This window comes from Oncorhynchus clarkii, chromosome 9 (assembly GCF_045791955.1).
Source record: "Oncorhynchus clarkii lewisi isolate Uvic-CL-2024 chromosome 9, UVic_Ocla_1.0, whole genome shotgun sequence".
Classification (NCBI taxonomy): Eukaryota; Metazoa; Chordata; class Actinopteri; order Salmoniformes; family Salmonidae; genus Oncorhynchus; species Oncorhynchus clarkii.
The window spans coordinates 18,011,376-18,035,150 of NC_092155.1; the positions used below are offsets into that span (position 1 = coordinate 18,011,376).

The window sequence follows — 23,775 nt, forward strand, 5'->3', positions numbered from 1 at the left end:
ACATTCATACACAAAATATGTTATTCTATCATCTGAATGACAGAAATAATGAATCAATGATAATACATTTCAGTATTTTTACAACCCAACAATTCAATACACAATACAAAGCAGATAGAATTACTGTAGCTGTTTATATGATGTGTCACACCCTGACCATAGTTTGCTTTGTATGTTTCTATGTTTTGGTTGGTCAGGGTGTGAGCTGGGTGGGCATTCTATGTTACATGTCTAGTTTGTCTAGTTCTATGTTTGGCCTGATATGGTTCTCAATCAGAGGCAGGTGTTCGTCATTGTCTCTGATTGGGAACCATATTTAGGTAGCCTGTTTGGTGTTGGGTTTTGTGGGTGATTGTCCTTAGTGTCCTGATGGTCTGTCGCTGTGTTACTTTGCACCAGTATTAGGCTGTTTCGGTTTTTCGTTTATTTGTTTTTGTATTTGATCGTGTTTACTTTGTCCTATTAAACATGGATCGCAATAGCCACGCCGCATTTTGGTCTGACTCTCTTTCCCATACAGAAAACCGTGACAGAATCACCCACCACAACAGGACCAAGCGGCGTGGTAAAGGGCAACAGAGGTGGCAGCAGCAGTGGGAGAGGCTGCACTATTTGGAGGAATTGGAAGCAAGAGGACCCTGGGCTCAGCCAGGAGAATATCGCCGCCCCAAGGAAGAGCTGGAGGCGGCAAAAGCGGAGAGGCGCTGGTATGAGGAGGCCGCACGGCGTCGTGGATGGAAGCCCGAGAGTCAGCCCCAAAAATGTATTGGGGGGGGGCTCACAGGAAGTATGGCGAAGCCAGGTAGGAGACCTGCGTCAACTTCCTGTGGTTACCGGGGGGCTGGAGAGACCGGGCAGGCACCGTGTTATGCTGTGGAGCGCACAGTGTCCCCAGTGCGGGTGCACAGCCCGGTGCGATACATTCCAGCTCCGCGTATCGGCCGGGCTAGAGTGGGCATCGAGCCAAGTGCCATGAAGCCGGCTCTACGCATCTGGTCTCCAGTGCGTCTCCTTGGGCCGGCTTACATGGCACCAACCTTGCACACGGTGTCCCCGGTTCGCCTGCATATCCCAGTGCGGGCTATTCCACCTCGCTGCACTGGCAGGGCGACCGGGACCATTCAATCGAGTAAGGTTGGGCAGGCTCGGTGCTCAAGAGCTCCAGTGCGCCTGCACGGTCCGGTCTATCAGTCACCACCTCCACGCACCAGCCCTCCGGTGGCAGCCCCCGCACCAGGCTGTCTCTCCGGCCCATCCTTACAGGGGCTCCCTCTCCAGCGTTGCCGGAGCCTTCCTCCTCTCCAGCGCTGCCGGGGCCTTCCTCCACTCCAGCGCAGCCGGAGTCTCCCGCCTTTTCGGCGCTGCCAGAGCCTTCCTCTTCAGCGCTGCCGGAGTCTTCCGCCTGTTTAGCGCTTCCAGTCTGCAAGGAGCTTCCAGTCTGCATGGAGCTTCCAGTCTGCATGGAGCTGCCAGTCTGCATGGAGCTGCCAGTCTGCATGGAGCTGCCAGTCTGCATAGAGCTGCCAGTCTGCAAGGAGCCGCCAGAGCTGCCCGTCTGCAAGGAGCCGCCAGAGCCGCCCGTCTGCAAGGAGCCGCCAGAGCCGCCCGTCTGCAAGGAGCCGCCAGAGCCGCCAGTCTGCAAGGAGCCGCCAGAGCCGCCAGTCTGCAAGGAGCCGCCAGTCTGCAAGGAGCCGCCAGTCTGCAAGGAGCCGCCAGAGCCGCCAGTCTGCAAGGAGCCGCCAGTCTGCAAGGAGCCGCCAGAGCCGCCCGTCTGCAAGGAGCCGCCAGAGCCGCCAGTCTGCAAGGAGCCGCCAGTCTGCAAGGAGCCGCCAGTCTGCAAGGAGCCGCCAGTCTGCAAGGAGCCGCCAGTCTGCAAGGAGCCGCCAGAGCCGCCAGTCTGCAAGGAGCCACCAGTCTGCAAGGAGCCGCCAGAGCCGCCAGTCTGCAAGGAGCCGCCAGAGCCGCCAGTCTGCAAGGAGCCGCCAGAGCCGCCAGTCTGCAAGGAGCCGCCAGAGCCGCCAGTCTGCAAGGAGCCGCCAGTCAGCATGGAGCCGCCAGGGCCGCCAGTCAGCATGGAGCAGCCAGGGCCGCCAGTCAGCATGGAGCAGCCAGAGTCGCCAGTCAGCATGGAGCAGCCAGTCAGCATGGAGCAGCCAGAGCAGCCAGTCAGCATGGAGCTTCCAGATCAGCCAGTCAACCAGACTCTTCCAGATCTGCCAGTCAGCCAGACTCTTCCAGATCTGCCAGTCAGCCAGACTCTTCCAGATCTGCCAGTCAGCCAGACTCTTCCAGATCTGCCAGTCAGCCAGACTCTTCCAGATCTGCCAGTCAGCCAGACTCTTCCAGATCTGCCAGTCAGCCAGACTCTTCCAGATCTGCCAGTCAGCCAGACTCTTCCAGATCTGCCAGTCAGCCAGACTCTTCCAGATCTGCCAGTCAGCCAGACTCTTCCAGATCTGCCAGTCAGCCAGACTCTTCCAGATCTGCCAGTCAGCCAGACTCTTCCAGATCTGCCAGTCAGCCAGACTCTTCCAGATCTGCCAGTCAACCAGACTCTTCCAGATCTGCCAGTCAACCAGACTCTTCCAGATCTGCCAGTCAACCAGACTCTTCCAGATCTGCCAGTCAGCCAGGGGCCGCCAGTCAGCCAGGAGCAGCCGCCCCTCTGTCCCGATCAGCCGCCCCTCTGTCCCGAGCTGCCGCCCCTCTGTCCCGAGCTGCCGCCCCTCTGTCCCGAGCTGCCGCCCCTCTGTCCCGAGCTGCCGCCCCTCTGTCCCGAGCTGCCGCCCCTCTGTCCATTGAGAAGAGTTGCCATGGTGAGGAGGCCACGGAAGCGGACAAGGTGGGGGACTAGGACTACGGTGAAGTGGGGGCCACGTCCAGCACCAGACCGCCACCGCGGACAGATGCCCACCCAGACCCTCCTCTATAGGTTCAGGTTTTGCGGCCGGAGTCCGCACCTTGGGGGGGGGGGGGGGGGGGGGTACTGTCACACCCTGACCATAGTTTGCTTTGTATGTTTCTATGTTTTGGTTGGTCAGGGTGTGAGCTGGGAGGGCATTCTGTTACATGTCTAGTTTGTCTAGTTCTATGTTTGGCCTGATATGGTTCTCAATCAGAGGCAGGTGTTCGTCATTGTCTCTGATTGGGAACCATATTTAGGTAGCCTGTTTGGTGTTGGGTTTTGTGGGTGATTGTCCTTAGTGTCCTGATGGTCTGTCGCTGTGTTACTTTGCACCAGTATTAGGCTGTTTCGGTTTTTCGTTTATGTATTTGATCGTGTTTACTTTGTCCTATTAAACATGGATCGCAATAGCCACGCCGCATTTTGGTCTGACTCTCTTTCCCATACAGAAAACCGTGACATGATGTATCATCATTACACCATATCCTTTATTTAAGCTGTTACAGTAATACACACATGGTTAAATGAACTTGTTGTATTTATCTGGTAAATTAAAACAACATACAAATCCTTCATGTACAAGGTGTTATTGTGTGTGTGTCCCTCACAGAAAAAACACATGAGAAATGTAACATGAAATCACGTTTTCACATGTACAGTTTCATGTCATCACATGTTGTCACATGTGTTTTTGGAATACTTCACTTGTAAAAATGAATGTGTTTTTTCTGTATTTGCGTGTGTGTGGGCGCGTTTGTTTGTGTGTGTGCTTGCGTGCATCCAGCATGCATAATCCATGTTCCCAGGTGGCTCCTGCTTCTCCTCTGATGGTGTGTCCTTCCATCTCCCTCAAGGACCTGTAACATATCACCACACAAAGTTATTTATCCCTCCTACTCCCCCAAGGACCTGTAACATATCACCACACAAAGTTATTTATCAAATCAAATGTATTTATATAGCCCTTCGTACATCAGCTGATATCTCAAAGTGCTGTACAGAAACCCAGCCTAAAACCCCAAACAGCAAGCAATGCAGGTGTAGAAGCAGGTGGCTAGGAAAAACTCCCTAGAAAGGCCAAAACCTAGCAAGAAACCTAGAGAGGAACCAGGGTGGGGTGGCCAGTCCTCTTCTGGCTGTGCCGGGTGGAGATTATAACAGAACATGGACAAGATGTTCAAATGTTCATAAATGACCAGCATGGTCGAATAATAATAAGGCAGAACAGTTGAAACTGGAGCAGCAGCACAGTCAGGTGGACTGGGGACAGCAAGGAGTCATCATGTCAGGTATTCCTGGGACATGGTCCTAGGGCTCAGGTCCTCCGAGAGAGAGAAAGAAAGAGAGAATTAGAGAGAGCATATGTGGGATGGCCAGTCCTCTTCTAGGCTGTGCCGGGTGGAGATTATAACAGAACATGGCCAAGATGTTCAAATGTTCATAAATGACCAGCATGGTTGAATAATAATAAGGCAGAACAGTTGAAACTGGAGCAGCAGCACGGCCAGGTGGACTGGGGACAGCAAGGAGTCATCATGTCAGGTAGTCCTGGGGCATGGTCCTAGGGCTCAGGTCCTCCGAGAGAGAGAAAGAGAGAAGGAGAGAATTAGAGAACGCACACTTAGATTCACACAGGACACTGAATAGGACAGGAGAAGTACTCTAGATATAACAAACTGACCCTAGCCCCCCGACACAAACTACTGCAGCATAAATACTGGAGGCTGAGACAGGAGGGGTCAGGAGACACTGTGGCCCCATCCGAGGACACCCCCGGACAGGGCCAAACAGGAAGGATATAACCCCACCCACTTTGCCAAAGCAAACCCCACCCACTTTGCCTAAAACGGAACCTTGAGGAACACCGAAATGTACAGTTGATTTGTCAGAGGACAAACCATTCACAGAGACAAACTGATATCTTTCCGACAGATAAGATCTAAACCAGGCCAGAACTTGTCCGTGTAGACCAATTTGGGTTTCCAATCTCTCCAAAAGAATGTGGTGATCGATGGTATCAAAAGCAGCACTAAGGTCTAGGAGCACGAGGACAGATGCAGAGCCTCGGTCCGATGCCATTAAAATGTCATTTACCACCTTCACAAGTGCCGTCTCAGTGCTATGATGGGGTCTAAAACCAGACTGAAGCATTTCGAATACATTGTTTGTCTTCAGGAAGGCAGTGAGTTTTCTAAAATGTTTGAGAGGAATGGAAGATTCGATATAGGCCGATAGTTTTTTATATTTTCTGGGTCAAGGTTTGGCTTTTTCAAGAGAGGCTTTATTGCTGCCACTTTTAGTGAGTTTGGTAAACATCCGGTGGATAGAGAGCCGTTTATTATGTTCAACATAGGAGGGCCAAGCACAGGAAGCAGCTCTTTCAGTAGTTTAGTTGGAATAGGGTCCAGTATGCAGCTTGAAGGTTTAGAGGCCATTATTATTTTCATCATTGTGTCAAGAGATATAGTACTAAAACACTTGAGCGTCTCTCTTGATCCTAGGTCCTGGCAGAGTTGTGCAGACTCAGGACAACTGAGCTTTGAAGGAATACGCAGATTTAAGGAGGAGTCCGTAATTTGCTTTCTAATAATCATAATCTTTTCCTCAAAGAAGTTCATGAATTTATCACTGCTAAAGTGAAAGTCATCCTTTCTTGGGGAATGCTGCTTTTTAGTTAGCTTTGCGACAGTATCAAAAAGGAATTTCAGATTGTTCTTATTTTCATCAATTAAGTTAGAAAAATAGGATGATCGAGCAGCAGTAAGGGCTCTTCGGTACTGCACAGTACTGTCTTTCCAAGCTAGTCGGAAGACTTCCAGTTTGGTGTGGCGCCATTTCCGTTCCAATTTTCTGGAAGCTTGCTTCAGAGCTCGGGTATTTTCTGTGTACCAGGGAGCTAGTTTCTTATGAGAAATGTTTTTAGTTTTTAGGGGTGCAACTGCATCTAGGGTATTGCGCAAGGTTAAATTGAGTTCCTCAGTTAGGTGGTTAACTGATTTTTGTCCTCTGGCGTCCTTGGGTAGACAGAGGGAATCTGGAAGGACATCAAGGAATCTTTGTGTTGTCTGTGAATTTAAAGCACGACTTTTGATGATCCTTGGTTGGGGTCTGAGCAGATTATTTGTTGCAATTGCAAACGTAATAAAATGGTGGTCCGATAGTCCAGGATTATGAGGAAAAACATTAAGATCCACAACATTTATTCCATGGGACAAAACTAGGTCCAGCGTATGACTGTGACAGTGAGTGGGTCCAGAGACATGTTGGACAAAACCCACTGAGTCGATGATGGCTCCGAAAGCCTTTTGGAGTGGGTCTGTGGACTTTTCCATGTGAATATTAAAGTCACCAAAGATTAGAATATTATCCGCTATGACTACAAGGTCCGATAGGAATTCAGGGAACTCAGTGAGGAACGCTGTATATGGCCCAGGAGGCCTGTAAACAGTAGCTATAAAAAGTGATTGAGTAGGCTGCATAGATTTCATGACTAGAAGCTCAAAAGACGAAAACGTCATTTTTTTTTTTGTAAATTGAAATTTGCTATCGTAAATGTTAGCAACACCTCCGCCTTTGCGAGATGCACGGGGGATATGGTCACTAGTGTAGCCAGGAGGTGAGGCCTCATGTTTCAGTCAGGCCAATCACATCAAGATTATGATCAGTGATTAGTTCATTGACTATAATTGCCTTTGAAGTAAGGGATCTAACATTAAGTAGCCCTATTTTGAGATGTGAGGTATCATGATCTCTTTCAATAATGACAGGAATGGAGGAGGTCTTTATCCTAGTGAGATTGCTAAGGCGAACACCGCCATGTTTAGTTTTGCCCAACCTAGGTCGAGGCACAGACAAGGTCTCAATGGTGATAGCTGAGCTGACTGCACTGACTGTGCTAGTGGCAGACTCCACTATACTGGCAGGCTGGCTAACAGCCTGCTGCCTGGCCTGCACCCTATTTCATTGTGGAGCTAGAGGAGTTAGAGCCCTGTCTATGTTGGTAGATAAAATGAGAGCACACCTCCAGCTAGGATGGAGTCCGTCACTCCTCAGCAGGTCAGGCTTGGTCCTGTTTGTGGGTGAGTCCCAGAAAGAGGGCCAATTATCTACAAATTCTATCTTTTGGGAGGGGCAGAAAACAGTTTTCAACCAGCGATTGAGTTGTGAGACTGCTGTAGAGCTCATCACTCCCCCTAACTGGGAGGGGGCCAGAGACAATTACTCGATGCCGACACATCTTTCTAGCTGATTTACACCCATGTTGCGCTTGGTGATCTCTGACTGTTTCATCCTAACATCGTTGGTGCCGACGTGGATAACAATATCTCTATACTCTCTACACTCGCCAGTTTTAGCTTTAGCCAGCACCATCTTCAGATTAGCCTTAACGTCGGTAACCCTGCCCCCCGGTAAACAGTGTATGATCGCTGGATGATTCGTTTTAAGTCTAATACTGCGGGTAATGGAGTTGCCAATGACTAGAGTTTTCAATTTGTCATAGCTAATGGTGGGAAGCTTCGGCGTCTCAGACCCCGTAACGGGAGGAGTAGAGACCAGAGAAGACTCGGCCTCTGACTCCGACCCGCTGCTTAATGGGGAAAACCGGTTGAAAGTTTCTGTCGGCTGAATGAGCGACACCGTTTGAGCGTTCCTACAGCATTTCCTTCCAGAAACCGTCCGGCTGCGGGGACTGTGCCAGGGGATTTATACTACTATCTGTACTTACTGGTGGCACAGACGCTGTTTCATCCTTTCCTACACTGAAATTACCCTTGCCTAGCGATTGCGTCTGAAGCTGGGCTTGTAGCACAGCTATCCTCGCCGTAAGGCGAGTACAGCGACTGCAATTAGAAGGCATCATGTTAATGTTACTACTTAGCTTCGGCTGTTGGAGGTCCTGACGAATCGTGTCCGGAGTGAAAAAGTTGAGGAGGAAAAAACATATAAACGGTAATTAAAAAGTAAAAACTGTAAATTTGTCAGGTAGCAAAACAGGTTGGCAACAAAACGCACAGCAACTCGAAAACAAGTCTGCAAATTGTGACCGGAAATGACGTGCACACACACCTGAACAAGGGGAAACAGCCCCCATCTCCCTCAAGGACCTGTAACATATCACAACACAAAGTTATTTATCCCTCCATCTCCCTCAAGGACCTGTAACATATCACCACACAAAGTTATTTATCCCTCCTTCTCCCTCAAGGACCTGTAACATATCACCACACAAAGTTATTTATCCCTCCGTCTCCCTCAAGGACCTGTAACATATCACCACACAAAGTTATTTATCCCTCCGTCTCCCTCAAGGACCTGTAACATATCACCACACAAAGTTATTTATCCCTCCGTCTCCCTCAAGGACCTGTAACATATCACCACACAAAGTTATTTATCCCTCCGTCTCCCTCAAGGACCTGTAACATATCACCACACAACATTTTTTTGAGCATGAAGTCAAACCATGTCCTAAGACTAAAACAGAGATATACTGTGAGTAGATACAGTATACTATGATATATGAGCATCAGTACCCTGATAAACCATGCATTAGAAGCATGTTGTTTTACTACATCCTCTGTTGTTCAGTCTATGTTGTGTTACTTTCATGTTCAAGCATCAAAGAAAAACGTCAGTAATTTAAAGATCCATTGCAGCCGTTTTCATCTCAATATCAAATCATTTCTGGGTAACAACTGATGGCGGAAGTCGTGACAGGAACTCTTTCTTGTTCTATTGAAAGGCCAAAACTCAAATCAGGTGACATTTAAAAGACATATCGGTCTTTTAAAAACAACTCTTAAACTCAAAGGGCATTATCATGAAGTCAAATGGCCTATTGCCTGAACACTACTTTTGAGGCCCTGGAAGGGGTGATGCTGCTCGAGACATGAAGAGATCTGGGACGAACACTATCGTTTTTAAACTTACAACTTTTACATTTGAAGAGATTATGAATTGCATTTAGCAAAGAGACTGTTGCTTAATTTCTCTTACAAGTGTACAGAATGTTGTGTTATATATTTATAGAATTGACCTGAATTCATCTGCCGCTGTGTGGAGAATTTCAGCATGGTAGCTTACCTTATCGGATCAGGAGCTGTTTTGCTGCTTGCTAGGTCGAACAGTGTCAGTGACTGAGTTTTAAGAGTACACTCTGTACCCGGGGGTTATCTTTTTATTCTTATATTGTAATTGATTGTGTGGTATCTGTGTATCTGCTAACGTTTTATTGATAATATATTCACATTAAATTGCATTCTGTGTGTGTTTGTATTTTCTTTAAGTCATTAATTTTGTTGCATCGGAGAACATTCTGGAAACAGTAATATAAGCCTTTATTTATCTATTAGTAATATCCCTAGCCTCTTGTTTTCCTCTAGCAAGCAGTGGTGCAAAAAGTACCCAATTGTCAGAATTTAGTAAAAGTATAGATACCTTAATTAATAGAAAGTTACTCAAGTGAAAGTCACCAAGTAATGTACATCTTGAGTAAAAGTCTAAAAGTATTGTCTCCTTCGTATGAAGGAGACCAAGGCGTATCGTGGTATGCGTACAATCTATTTATTAAAAGAATGAACACCGAACAAACTAACAAAACGTGAATCTATACAATATAGTGCTGACAGGCAACTACACATAGTCAAGATCCCTCACCAGAAAGTGTGAAAAAGGGCTACCTAAATATGATCCCCAAACAGAGACAACGATAAACAGCTGTCTTTGATTGGGAAACACATCAGGCCAACATAGATATACAAAACCCCTAGACCTACAAAAACCATAGACATACAAAAACCCCTAGACATACAAAAAACTAGCGTACCCACCCTAGTCACACCCTGACCTAACCAAAATATATAGAAAAACAGAGATATCTAAGGTCAAGGCGTGACAAGTATTTAGTTCTAAACATACTAAAGTATCAAAAGTAAATGTAATTGCTAAAATATACTTAAATATCAAAAGGAAAATTATAAATATTTTCAAATCCCATATAATAAGCAAACCAGATGGCACCATTTTATTGTTTTGAAAATGTACGATTAGTCAGGGGCACACTCTAACGCTCAGACATAATTTACAAACGATGCATTTGTGTTTAGTGAGTCCGCCATATCAGAGGCAGTAGGGATGACCACGTGTTCTCTTGATAAGTGGGTGAATTGGACCATTATCCTGTCCTGCTAAGTACTTTTGGGTGTCAAGGAAAATATATGGAGTAAAAAGTACATGATTTTCTTTAGAAATGTAAAGTAAAAGTAAAAGTATGAATATTAAAGTTTAAAGTAAAGATAACCAAAGTGTTAAGTAGTACCTGAAATCATTTTTTACTTAAGTACTTTACACCAGTCAATATCATACAAGTTCATACACTGACATGTGTTTTTCAACCTTATTCCCTTGCTGATCTGTCCAAGTCTGTGGTGAGAGGGTTACATATAAGTATCATATTAGTATCAATAGCATATGGATATTAGTCTTACCTGGCTTCAGTTGAGAATAGACTGAATCTGTCTCAGGTGGGGTTGTTTCTGTAGTGAGTGAGGATAAAATATATAGATATTCAATATGTGGTCAGAGGTGTGAGGTTCTGATATGGGGGAATATGGAGGGAGGGATGTCCAGTCTTACCTCTTCTTCTTGGCTTTGGTCTTCTTTTGGAGGACAACCTCAGCATAGGTCACATCAACAGGTCCAGCTGCGGATGACAATGGACATTTCCAGTCAACAAATTAAGGAATTATCTTATTTAATATTCTGCCTCTTCATCAAAACTCTCAAATTGTGAATTTAGTGACTAACTGCCAACTAGTAGAATGGGTCTTACTTGTGGCTTTCCCTGTCTTCACCTCAGAGTAGACTGGACTTTCTTTTGGATCAGCTGGCTTTTCTGAGAAGGAGGAAGAGGGGCAGAGATTTTGTTGTATTTTAAAACATTTTAAAATGTTTCAACTAATCATTGATCATCACACTGCACATTATTAATTGATGTCACAGTTTAGTCACCTTCTTTTTCTTGTCCAACTTTGTGAGTTGAATCTGGGCGTATGTCAAATGACTTGGTCCAACAGCAGCATCTGAAACATACAGGTGATACACTAATATCTCTACTTAGGACTCTATTCAGTCTGTATTGATGAAGGGTTACAGATTGACTGACATAAATGTAAAGGTCATTTCTGATTGAGTCTAAATATACAGTGTTTATCTTGAATGTAGTCTCCACTAACGTGGGTACATTGCCTTTAAATTTAAATCACACTGTAACGCTGAACTTCCACGATACGGACTGAATACAGCCCTTAGTCTTAGTGTGTTAGTCATATTAAACACATGAAGAACAGCAGCAGTAACTCTATACTGTATTCATATTAAACACATGAAGAACAGCAGCAGTAACTCTATACTGTATTCATACTAAACACATGAAGAACAGCAGCAGTAACTCTATACTGTATTCATATTAAACACATGAAGAACAGCAGCAGTAACTCTATACTGTAGTCATACTAAACACATGAAGAACAGCAGCAGTAACTCTATACTGTATTCATATTAAACACATGAAGAACAGCAGCAGTAACTCTATACTGTATTCATATTAAACACATGAAGAACAGCAGCAGTAACTCTATACTGTATTCATATTAAACACATGAAGAACAGCAGCAGTAACTCTATACTGTATTCATATTAAACACATGAAGAACAGCAGCAGTAACTCTATACTGTAGTCATACTAAACACATGAAGAACAGCAGCAGTAACTCTATACTGTATTCATATTAAACACATGAAGAACAGCAGCAGTAACTCTATACTGTATTCATATTAAACACATGAAGAACAGCAGCAGTAACTCTATACTGTATTCATATTAAACACATGAAGAACAGCAGCAGTAACTCTATACTGTATTCATACTAAACACATGAAGAACAGCAGCAGTAACTCTATACTGTATTCATATTAAACACATGAAGAACAGCAGCAGTAACTCTATACTGTATTCATATTAAACACATGAAGAACAGCAGCAGTAACTCTATACTGTATTCATACTAAACACATGAAGAGCAGCAGCAGTAACTCTATACTGTATTCATATTAAACACATGAAGAACAGCAGCAGTAACTCTATACTGTATTCATATTAAACACATGAAGAACAACAGCAGTAACTCTATACTGTATTCATATTAAACACATGAAGAACAGCAGCAGTAACTCTATACTGTATTCATATTAAACACATGAAGAACAGCAGCAGTAACTCTACACTGTATTCATATTAAACACATGAAGAACAGCAGCAGTAACTCTATACTGTATTCATATTAAACACATGAAGAACAGCAGCAGTAATATACTGTATTCATATTAAACACACGAAGAACAGCAGCACTAACTCTATCCTGTAGTCATACTAAACATAACACAGTATACAGTACCATTATTATAGTTGTCTGAGGGATTGATCGTATCGTAGACGTGAACACCACCTGTTGGTCAAAGAAGAGAGAGACAGGTTAGTTAGGTTGGTTCTCCCTCAGGGACAGAGAGTACAGTAACATGTTATATAAAGTGGATGTTGATGAGACAGTGTATGAGGTTACAGAGAGTGGTAAAGTCTGGGCTGAGAAACTGACCATGCTGCAGACATGTATACCCAGCATCAGAAGTCTGACCCTGGGTAGATCCTTGGTCCTGTTGGGGGTCCTGGTTGGTGCTTTGGGTCTGGGGGTGCCTAGAGGGAGAGAGATACTCATGAAGAACTAAGACGATATGTTACTAAATTAACATAGTTGAGAGACAGGTGTACTTACAAGAATATTCTGTGAAAACAGGAACCTGTAACAAGAAATGCATACTATTATATAGGGTAATTTATGTTTTAAACTATTGTACTTAGAAACGTTTCTAACTAAACATGAACTAAAAGGTTAAATGATTATAAAAACACCAAAGGTGAGATTTTTTTCTTATCGACACAGCAGGACCAGGAGAATGACCATAGAACACCAGCAACAATCAGACCCACAACCACTCCTACTAGGACTGATGTAGAGGATCCAGGAGCTACGACTGGAGAGAAAACAGCACAACACCATCAGATTCTGAACAAAAATATAAACTCAACGTGCAACAATTTCTATGATTTTACTGAGTTACAGTTCAAATAAGGAAATCAGTCAATTGAAAAAAATCTATGGATTTCACATGACTGGGGAGGGGCGTAGCTATGGGTGGGCCTGGGAGGGCATAGGCCCACCCACTTTGGAGCCAGACCCACATACTGGAGAGCCAGGCACAGTCAATCAGAATGAGTTTTCCCCCGAAAAGTGCTTTATTACAGACAGAAATACTCCTCAGCACCCACAACAACCCTCATCCCTACCATCCCCCCCTCAGATGATCTGCAGGTGAAGATGTCAGATGTGGAGGTACTGGACTGGTGTATAGACCGGCCTATATCTTTTGATAATTTAGTTGAGAGATCATATTTTCTATGGGAGTACAAATCCAAACGTATGTTAACATCAACACTAAAATCACTGTCACAGATGATGAAAAGGTAACTTGTGATCAGAATCGTTTTCTCACCTCTCACTGTCATCCAGCTCTCTGGTGATTCTCCCTTGTCAGGGTATTTGCATGTGTAGAATCCTTCATCTGATTTGGATACAGCAGGGATGGTCATCTCTCCTGTGGTCTCATTCTTGATGAGTATTCCATCTTTGTAGAAATCAGCCTTGATGTTTGAGCTGGTTGTCCTGTATTTGCAGCGCAGAGTCACAGAGTCTCCTTCAGTTATGGGATGAACAGGGCTCTCCAGGATCACATCACCAGCTGTTTAACATAATATATAAATAATACTGTAAATCTGCATACTGGAGTCATCACCCTCAAAATATGATGATCTTGTATTTTATAAGAGATGCAATTCGGTTACAGAATTGAACATCCTATTATCATGAAATGTTGTTTTTGTGTGTGAATGTCGTACAATAGACGTACCATCCACTGTGATGTTGACAGCATTACTGTACTCTCCTGATCCAGACTCACACCAGTACACTCCACTGTCCCCTGTGTATGTGGACCTGATGATACATGTGGACCCTGTTATTGATCCCCAGTTAGAGACACACCCTGATTCTACTCCTCTCTCTGTGTATCTCATCAGTCTCCATCCAGTAGAGTTCCCCTTCTCCTCACAGCTCAGTGAGAGAGACGTTGATCTAAAGTGTTGAGTTGTGTTGGTTTATTCTAAGAGACACTGAAGGCTGCAGATCTGTAACAAAGAGAGAGAGTCAAATCTTTAGTTATATAGACACATGAGGGTGACTTAAATATGATTCAATACAGTTTCAATGCAGTTAGTTACCTCCTGACCAGAGAAACTGAGGTTCACTGTAGAGTGTGTCATAGACTGGGTCTCCTCTCCCAGCTCTACACACATATCCTCCTGTGGGAGTAGGACCAGCAGGGATCAGAGTGTAGGAGTCTTCACTAGTCCCATTGTCAGATAGGGGCTGTAGAGAGTAAGACTCGTCTGATAGAGAGGGTAACCCAGCTCTGTAGGGAACAGTCCTGTACCAGGAGAACCTCCAGTCTGTAGACGTCTTGTCAACCTCACAGCTCAGAGTCACTGAGTCTCCAGGGTTCAGCCACTGAGGAGAGATATTCAGGACAGGTTGAGGTTTCTGTTTTTAGGCCAGAGAGAGTCAGTTTTCAAACTGTCAGTCTTAGCAACCCATGGAGATGTTGACATGATTAGATAGACTTACCAGACACAGTCATTTGTACAGCTTCACTGGTATTGGAGAACTTGTTTCCCTTTACACCCTCACAGGTATATGATCCACTGTTAGACCTGTAGACAGGACTGATTCTGTACTAGTCTTTGTGTTAAAGGGGCTGAATAACTGACTATTCTTATACCATCTGTAGTTCCAGTCAGAGTCTCCTCCTCCCTGTATGTCACATCTCATAGTAACAGTCTCTCTAATGAATATCTGGGTCCAGTTGGGTTGGAGGGTCAGAACAGCCACATGTCTCTGCACAGACAACTGAATAAAGAATTACACAATTTTAAATGTATTTATTTATCAATAGAACTACTCATGAATATAGCTTCAAGTTAGCGACAGTTGTTGGGATACAGTAAGCAGACAAAATATTACACCCTAAATTACATTCGATCAATGTAAAATAGTATACATTTATCATAAAACCATTTTAGACTCACCAGTAACATGTATCTGGACTGGGTCACTGTACAGGGTGTAGTAGACTGGGTCTCCTCTCCCAGCTCTGCACCAGTACTCTCCAGCACATCTGTCTCCAACCATACAATCACACAGAGAGGGAGAGGGGGAGAGAGAGTACAGGGGGAGAACTGCAGGTCAGGAAGACACCGGATGAACACCAGAGGGCGTAGCAGGAGCAGATGTGACAGATGTGGGTCTGGATCTTCTCTTTCCCTGACACCAGTAGAGACCCTGGTCAGACTCAGCAGCTCTACTGATGATGAGGGTGTCTCCTGTTATAGTGTGTCTTTCAGACTGGGATGCTACATTATCATTCCTGTCTTTGAACCACTTATAGCTCCAGCTACTGTCAGACCCTACTGAACATATCAGAGTAACTGTCTCTCCAGAAAACACAGGTTTTGGCTCTACAGTCAGTGTAGTTTCAGGCAGAGCTGAGAAAATTCAGAGCAGAATATTAAAACATCTGCATATATGCATGGTGATTGAAAATAACTGAGCTGTTGCTGTAAAGTTTTGATAAAATTCTATTGTCCGTAGGGTGTATGTTGACTCCATTTAGTTAGAATTTACAGTGTGCATGTCTGTATTCAGTAAGATTAACCCACATTGGCTCAGACTTGAGAATATCTAGATTGAAAATAGCTCACTAGTGACGGTGATGGGGAGAGATAAGCTGAGATTTGACCACCGGGGCCGCCTTGTCCTTTTCCCCTGACACTGGTACTGACCAGCTTGGTCAGGGAGAGAGATGGTGATGGTATCACTGGTCTGACTGGAAAGCTGTTGGTTGTTTCTGGACCAGAGGTACGTCCAGTCTGTGTAGTCTGATATGTCACACTGCAGAGTGACTGTCTCTCCAGGGTAGAGGAGACCCTGAGGAGAGACACTCACTGAGGCCACAGGCAGAGCTGTGGAAACACAAACGAGATATATCCAATATACACTGATTGTACAAAACATGAGGGACATTCCATGACATAGACAGACCAGGTAAATCAGGTAAATCCATATGTGTCACCTGTTAAATCCACTTCAATCAGTGTAGATGAAGGGGAGGAGACAAGTTAAAGAAGGATTCTAAAGCCTCTAGACAATTGAGACATGGATTGTTTATGTGTGCCATTCAGAGGGTGAATGGGCAAGACAAAAGATTGAAGTGCCTTGAACGGGATATGGTAGTAGGTGCCAGGAGCTCCTGGGTTTTTCACGCTCAACAGATTCACTTGTCTATCAAGAATGGTCCACCACCCTAAGGACATCCAGCCAACTTGACACACCTGTGGGAAGCATTGGAATCAACATGGGACAGCATCCCTGTGGAACACTTTTGACACCTTGTAGAGTCCATGCCCCGATGAATTGAGACTCTTTCGAGGGCAAAAAGTGGACGGTTGCAACTCAATATTAGGAATGTGTTCTTAATGTTTGTACGCTCAGTCTAAATGATTCTAGTTACCCATGTAGATGTTTAAGTGATTAGTTAGACTTATCAGAAATTGTCAATTGTACCGCATCACTGGTTTCAGAGCGCTTGATTCCCTTTACACCCTGACAGGTATATGAACCACTGTTCAAACCAAGTTTACATACACCTTTGCCAAATACATTTAAACTCAGTTTTTCACAATTCCTGACATTTAATCCTAATAAAAAATCCCTGTATTAGGTCAGTTAGGATCACCACTTTATTTTAAGAATGTGAAATGTCAGAATAATAGTAGAGAATGATTTATTTCAGATTTTATTTATTTAGTTTACATACACTCAATTAGTATTTGGTAGCATTGCCTTTAAATTGTTTAACTTGGGTCAAATGTTTCGTGTAGCATTCCACAAGCTTCCCACAATAAGTTGGGTGAATTTTAGCCCATTCCTCCAGACAGAGCTGGTGTAACTGAGTCAGGTTTGTAGGCCTCCTTGCTCGCACATGCTTGGCTGATTTCTTTAGATTTTCCCATGATGTCAGGCAAAGAGGCACTGAGTTTGAAGGTTGATCTTGAAAGATTTCCATAGATACACTTCCAATTGACTCAAATGATGTAAATTAGCCTATCAGAAGCTTCTAAAGCCATGACATCCTTTTCTGGAATTTCCAAGCTGTTTAAAGACACAGTTAACTTTGTGTATGTAAACGTATGACCCACTGGATTTGTGATACTGTGAATTATAATGTGAAACAATCTGTCTGTAAACAATTGTGGGAAAAAAGACCAACGTACAACACCAACGGACATCGAAAAACAATCAACAAGGACAGGGGCAAACAGAGGTCACATATATACAGAAACGAATCAGGGGGAATAGGAACCAGGTGTGCATAATTAGACAAGATAGTCCGGGGTTGGTGTAATGATCCAGTTCAGTGACGCCTAGAAGGCAGGTGACTTAGACCTCCGGAGCTGGTGAACGGAATGAGCAGCAGTACTGGGGGAATCAGTGACACTTAACAAAGGGCAATTTCTCAAGCATTAATTTCTCTAGGACTGCCTGGGAGTGGAAAACAAAAAATTATATCTTTCTTATTGGTCCAATAACTAATTTACCACAAGGTTGATGTCATCATGGAAGGCCAAAACATATCTTAAACTAAAAGGACATTATTATAATTGTAACAGTTTCACAGTATTATTCCAACATCATAGTGTGGAAATATTTATATAGCACAGGAAAATCCTGTTTTGATTGCATTGGGCCTCTATAAGAGTCACAGTTGGTTGAATTCTTTGATGTAACATCATCTAAATTATTTTGAAATTGTATGTTCATGCTAACTAAGTAACCTGATTTTCTTCAGCCAATGAGAAGCCTTGTTAAGGTTTTGGGCCAATCACGTGAACGCTGGGTTTGCTGTGGCACAGGACTTTTGAGGTACTCAAAGGCGTGATGCTGCTCGAGACATGAGGAGAACTGAGACGGACACTGTCGTTAATGAATTTATTATTTGAAGAGATTACAAATTGCATTTAGCAAAGAGACTATTGCTTAATTTTACTTACCTGTTACATGTCAAATAAAAAATGTAAAAATGGTCACATAGACATGGTTAGCAGCTGTTATTTTGAGTGTAGCTAAATGCTTATGCTTCTAGATCCGACAGTTTAGCAGTATCTAACTGATAATATCTAACAATTCCACAACAAAACCTAATATATAACAAATTCCACAACAAAATCTAATACACACAATCTTGTAAAGGAATGGGATGAGAATATATAAGTGTAAAATAAATGGATGAGCAGTGACAGAGCGGCTAAGATGCAATAGATAGGAAAGAATAGATAGTGAATGATACAGTATACAGTATATACATTTGAGATGAGTAATGCGAGATATGTAAACATTCTTAAAGGGACATTATTAAAGTGACTAGTGTTCAATTTTTTTAAGTGGCCAATGATATCAAGTCTGTAAGTAGGCAGCCACCTCTCTGTGCTAGTGGTGGCAGTTTTACAATCTGATAGCCTTGATATAGAAGTTGTTTTTCAATCTCTCTGTCCCAGCTTTGATTCACCTGTACTGACCTCGCTTTTTGTGATGGTTAGTGTCCTTGATTATCTTTTTTGCCTTTTTTGCCTGTGACATCGGGTGTTGTAGGTGTCCTGGAGGGCAGGTAGTTTGCCCCCGGTGATGCGTTATGCTGACCGCACCACCCTCTGGAGAGCCCTGCGGTTGTGAGTGGTGCCGTTGCCTTACCAGGTGGTGATACAGCCCGACAGGATGCTCCCAATTGTGCATCTGCAAAAGGTACTGAGGGTTTTTGGTGACAAGCCACATTTTTTCAGCCTACTGAGATTAAGGAGGTGCTGTTGCGCCTTCTTCACCACACTGTCTGTGTGCATGGACCATCTCAGTTTGTCGGTGATATGTACACCTCACCGAGGTACTTCAAACTTTACACCTTCTCCACTGCTGTCCCGTCGATGTCGATAAGGGGGTGGTCCCTTTTCTAATTCCTGAAGTCCACGAGCATCTCCTTTGTTTTGCTGACATTGAGTGAGAGGTTATTTTCCTGACACCACACTCCGAGGGCCCTCACCTTCTCCATGTTGGTCATCAAGCCTACCGCTGTAGTGTAGTCTGCAAACTTGATGATTGAGTTGGAGGTGTGCATGGCCACGCAGTCGTGTGTAAACAGGGAATACAGGAGAGGGCTGAGAACGCACCCATGTGGGGCCTCAGTGTTGAGGATCAGCGGAGTGGAGATGTTTCCTTCCTTCACCACCTGGCGGCGGCCCGTCAGGAAGTCCAGGACCCAGTTGCACAGGGCGGAGTCAAGACCCAATGTCTCAAGCATAATGGTGAGTTTGGAGGGTACTATGGTGTTGAACGCTGAGCTGTAGTTAACTTATTTGTGATAGGGGGCAGCATTTTCACTTTTGGATGAATTGCGTGCCCATAGTGAACTGCCTCCTACTCTGTCCCAGATGCTAATATATATGCATATTATTATTGGATATAAAACACTCTGAAGTTTCTAAAACTGTTTGAAGGATGTCTGAGTATAACAGAACTCATATGGCAGGCAAAAACCTGAATAAAAATCCAAACAGGAAGTGAGAGTTCTGAGGCTGGTCGATGTTCAACTCATCGCCTATTCAATTCCATGTAAGATATGGATCTGTTTGCACTTCCTACGCCTTCCACTAGATGTCAACAGTCTGTTGAACGTGGAATGAAGCCTCTACTGTGATGTTGAGCCGGATGGGACGTGTTTCAGTCATTTGTCTGGCAGAATGCCAGTTCCTGGTCACATGCGTTCCAAACGATATCGTCTTGCTTTCCATAACATATAGAGACACAAAGGAATTCTTGGGTTGGAACGTTATTGGATAGTTATGATAACAACATCCTGAAGATTGATTCTCTACTTAGTTTGACCAGTTTATTCGACCTGTTATATAACTTTTTGAAGTTTTCGTCCGAGTTCGCCTGCATCTGCGTGAGCGTTTGGACATGTGCACTAAACATGCTAGCAAAAGTAGCTACTTAGACATAAGTAATGGACATTATCGAACAAAACAACGATTTATTGTGGTACTAGGATTCCTGGGAGTGCATTCGGATGGAGATCATGAAAGGTAAGGGAATATTTATGATGTAATTACATATTTCTGTTGACTCCAACATGGCGGAGAAATGTTATATCTGAGCACCGTCTCAGATTATTGCATGGTGTGCTTTTTCTGTAAAGTTTTTTTGAAATCTGACACAGCGGTTGCATTAAGAACAAGTGTATCTTTAATTCTATGTAAAACATATACAGGTGGGGAGAACAAGTATTTGATACACTGCCGACTTTGCAGGTTTTCCTACTTACAAAGCATTTAGAGGTCTGTAATATTTATCATAGGTACACTTCAACTGTGAGACGGAATCTAAAACAAACTACAGAAAATCACATTGTATGATTAAGTAATTAATTTGCATTTTATTGCATGACATAAGTATTTGATCACCTACCAACCAGTAAGAATTCCAGCTCTCACAGACCTGTTAGTTTTTCTTTAAGAACCCCTCCTGATCAGCCCAGAACTACACGGCAGGACCTGGTCAATGACCTGAAGAGAGCTGGGACCACAGTCTCAAAGAAAACCATTAGTAACACACTACGCCGTCATGGATTAAAATCTTGCGCTGGCTTGAGCAGGGGGACCTTGCGTGCACTGCATGTCCAGGCCCATCTGAAGTTTGCCAATGACCATCTGGATGATCCAGAGGAGGAATGGGAGAAGGTCATCTGGTCTGATGAGACAAAAATAGCTTTTTGGTCTAAACTCCACTCGCCGTGTTTGGAGGAAGAAGAAGGATGAGTACAGGTGGAGGTGGAAACATCATTCTTGGGGGATGCTTTTCTGCAAAGGGGACAGGGCGACTGCACCGTATTGAGGGGAGGATGGATGGGGCCATGTATCGCGAGATCTTGGCTAACAACCTCCTTCCCTCAGTAAGAGCATTGAAGATGGCTCGTGGCTGGGTCTTCCAGCATGACAACGACCTGAAACACAGAGCCAGGGCAACTATGGAGTGGCTCCGTAAGAAGCATCTCAAGGTCCTGGAATGGCCTAGCCAGTCTACAGTCCTGAACCCAATAGAACATCTTTGGAGGGAGCTGAAATTCCGTATTGCCCAGCGAAGACCCCGAAACCTGAAGGATCTGGAGAAGGTCTGTATGGAGGATTGGGCCAAAATCCCTGCTGCAGTGTGTGCAAACCTGGTCAAGAACTACGTAGAAACGTATGATCTCTGTAATTGCAAACAAAGGTTTCAGTACCATTATCGTTTGGTGTGCTTTCACCGTAAATCGTTTTTGAAATCAGACATGTTGGCTGGATTCACAACATGTGTAGCTTTAATTTGGTGTCTTTCATGTGTGATTTCATGAAAGATTGATTTTTATAGTAATATATTTAAATTTGGCGAGCTACATTTTTTTCTGGCTTTTGGCCAAGTGGGACGCTTACCGTCCCACATATCCCAGAAAAGTTAACCTCTCTGAAATTCCACAACATACGGTGATCGCTACATAAATAGTCATAAAACATTCATGAAAATACAAGTGTCTCACATGTATCGAAAGCCTAGAATCTTGCTAATCCAACTGCGTTGTCAGATTTAAAAAAGGATTTACTGCGAAAGAATACGATGCGATTATCTGAGCATAGAGCCCCATAAAAAACAAAACATTTTAACCAGCACAGGCGTAACATAATCACAAACTGCATTAATGAGCAGCATTCTTACATAGGTAATCCTCTTGTCCAGATGGGACAGGGCAGTGTGCGGTGTGATGACGATTGCATCGTCTGTGGACCTATTGTGGCGGTAAGCAAATTGCAGTGGGTCTAGGGCGACCGGTAGGGTGGAGCTGATATTATCCTTGACTAGTCTCTCAAAGCACTTCATGATGATGAAGTGAGTGCTAGGGGGCGATAGTCATTTAGCTCAGTTACCTTAGATTTCTTGGGAACAGGAACAATGGTGGCCATCTTGAAGCATGTGGGGACAGCAGACTGGGATAGGGATTGATTGAATATGTCCGTAAACACACCAGCCAGCTGGTCTGCGCATGATCTGAGGACTTGACTAGGGATGCCGTCTGGGCCGGCAGCCCTGCGAGAGTTAACACGTTTAAATGTTTAATCAAGTTGGCCACAGAGAAGGAAAGCCCACAGTCTTTGGTAGCAGGCCGTGTCGGTGGCACTGTATTGTCCTCAAAGCGCAAAGAAGTTGTTTAATTTGTCTGGGTGCAAGACGTTGATGTCTGCGACGGTGATACAGTGCCTTGCGAAAGTATTCGGCCCCCTTGAACTTTGCGACCTTTTGCCACATTTCAGGCTTCAAACATAAAGATATAAAACTGTCTTTTTTGTGAAGAATCAACAACAAGTGGGACACAATCATGAAGTGGAACAACATTTATTGGATATTTCAAACTTTTTTAACAAATCAAAAACTGAAAAATTGGGCGTGCAAAATTATTCAGCCCCTTTACTTTCAGTGCAGCAAACTCTCTCCAGAAGTTCAGTGAGGATCTCTGAATGATCCAATGTTGACCTAAATGACTAATGAGGATAAATACAATCCACCTGTGTGTAATCAAGTCTCCGTATAAATGCACCTGCACTGTGATAGTCTCAGAGGTCTGTTAAAAGCGCAGAGAGCATCATGAAGAACAAGGAACACACCAGGCAGGTCCGAGATACTGTTGTGAAGAAGTTTAAAGCCGGATTTGGATACAAAAAGATTTCCCGAGCTTTAAACATCCCAAGGAGCACTGTGCAAGCGATAATATTGAAATGGAAGGAGTATCAGACCACTGTAAATCTACCAAGACCTGGCCGTCCCTCTAAACTTTCAGCTCATACAAGGAGAAGACTGATCAGAGATGCAGCCAAGAGGCCCATGATCACTCTGGATGAACTGCAGAGATCTACAGCTGAGGTGGGAGACTCTGTCCATAGGACAGCAATCAGTTGTATATTGCACAAATCTGGCCTTTATGGAAGAGTGGCAAGAAGAAAGCCATTTCTTAAAGATATCCATAAAAAGTGTCGTTTAAAGTTTGCCACAAGCCACCTGGGAGACACACCAAACATGTGGAAGAAGGTGCTCTGGTCAGATGAAACCAAAATTGAACTTTTTGACAACAATGCAAAACGTTATGTTTGGCGTAAAAGCAACACAGCTCATCACCCTGAACACACCATCCCCACTGTCAAACATGGTGGTGGCAGCATCATGGTTTGGGCCTGCTTTTCTTCAGCAGGGACAGGGAAGATGGTTAAAATTGATGGGAAGATGGATGGAGCCAAATACAGGACCATTCTGGAAGAAAACCTGATGGAGTCTGCAAAAGACCTGAGACTGGGACGGAGATTTGTCTTCCAACAAGACAATGATCCAAAACATAAAGCAAAATCTACAATGGAATGGTTCAAAAATAAGCATATCCAGGTGTTAGAATGGCCAAGTCAAAGTCCAGACCTGAATCCAATCGAGAATCTGTGGAAAGAACTGAAAACTGCTGTTCACAAATGCTCTCCATCCAACCTCACTGAGCTCGAGCTGTTTTGCAAGGAGGAATGGGAA

The 23,775-nt window shown here is 44.0% G+C and overlaps 1 long non-coding RNA gene and 1 pseudogene across 1 annotated transcript; both read right to left on the reverse strand.

Annotated features, from left to right (window-relative positions):
* Positions 1-1,257: 1,257 nt before the first annotated feature.
* On the reverse strand, positions 1,258-15,264 carry LOC139417485 (Fc receptor-like protein 5; annotated as a pseudogene).
* On the reverse strand, positions 10,917-12,656 carry LOC139416028 (uncharacterized). Its single transcript, XR_011635047.1, has 3 exons — positions 12,559-12,656; positions 12,361-12,411; positions 10,917-10,986 (listed from the first exon to the last, which is right to left on the reverse strand). It is a non-coding gene; the product is annotated as an uncharacterized lncRNA (long non-coding RNA).
* Positions 15,265-23,775: the final 8,511 nt, after the last annotated feature.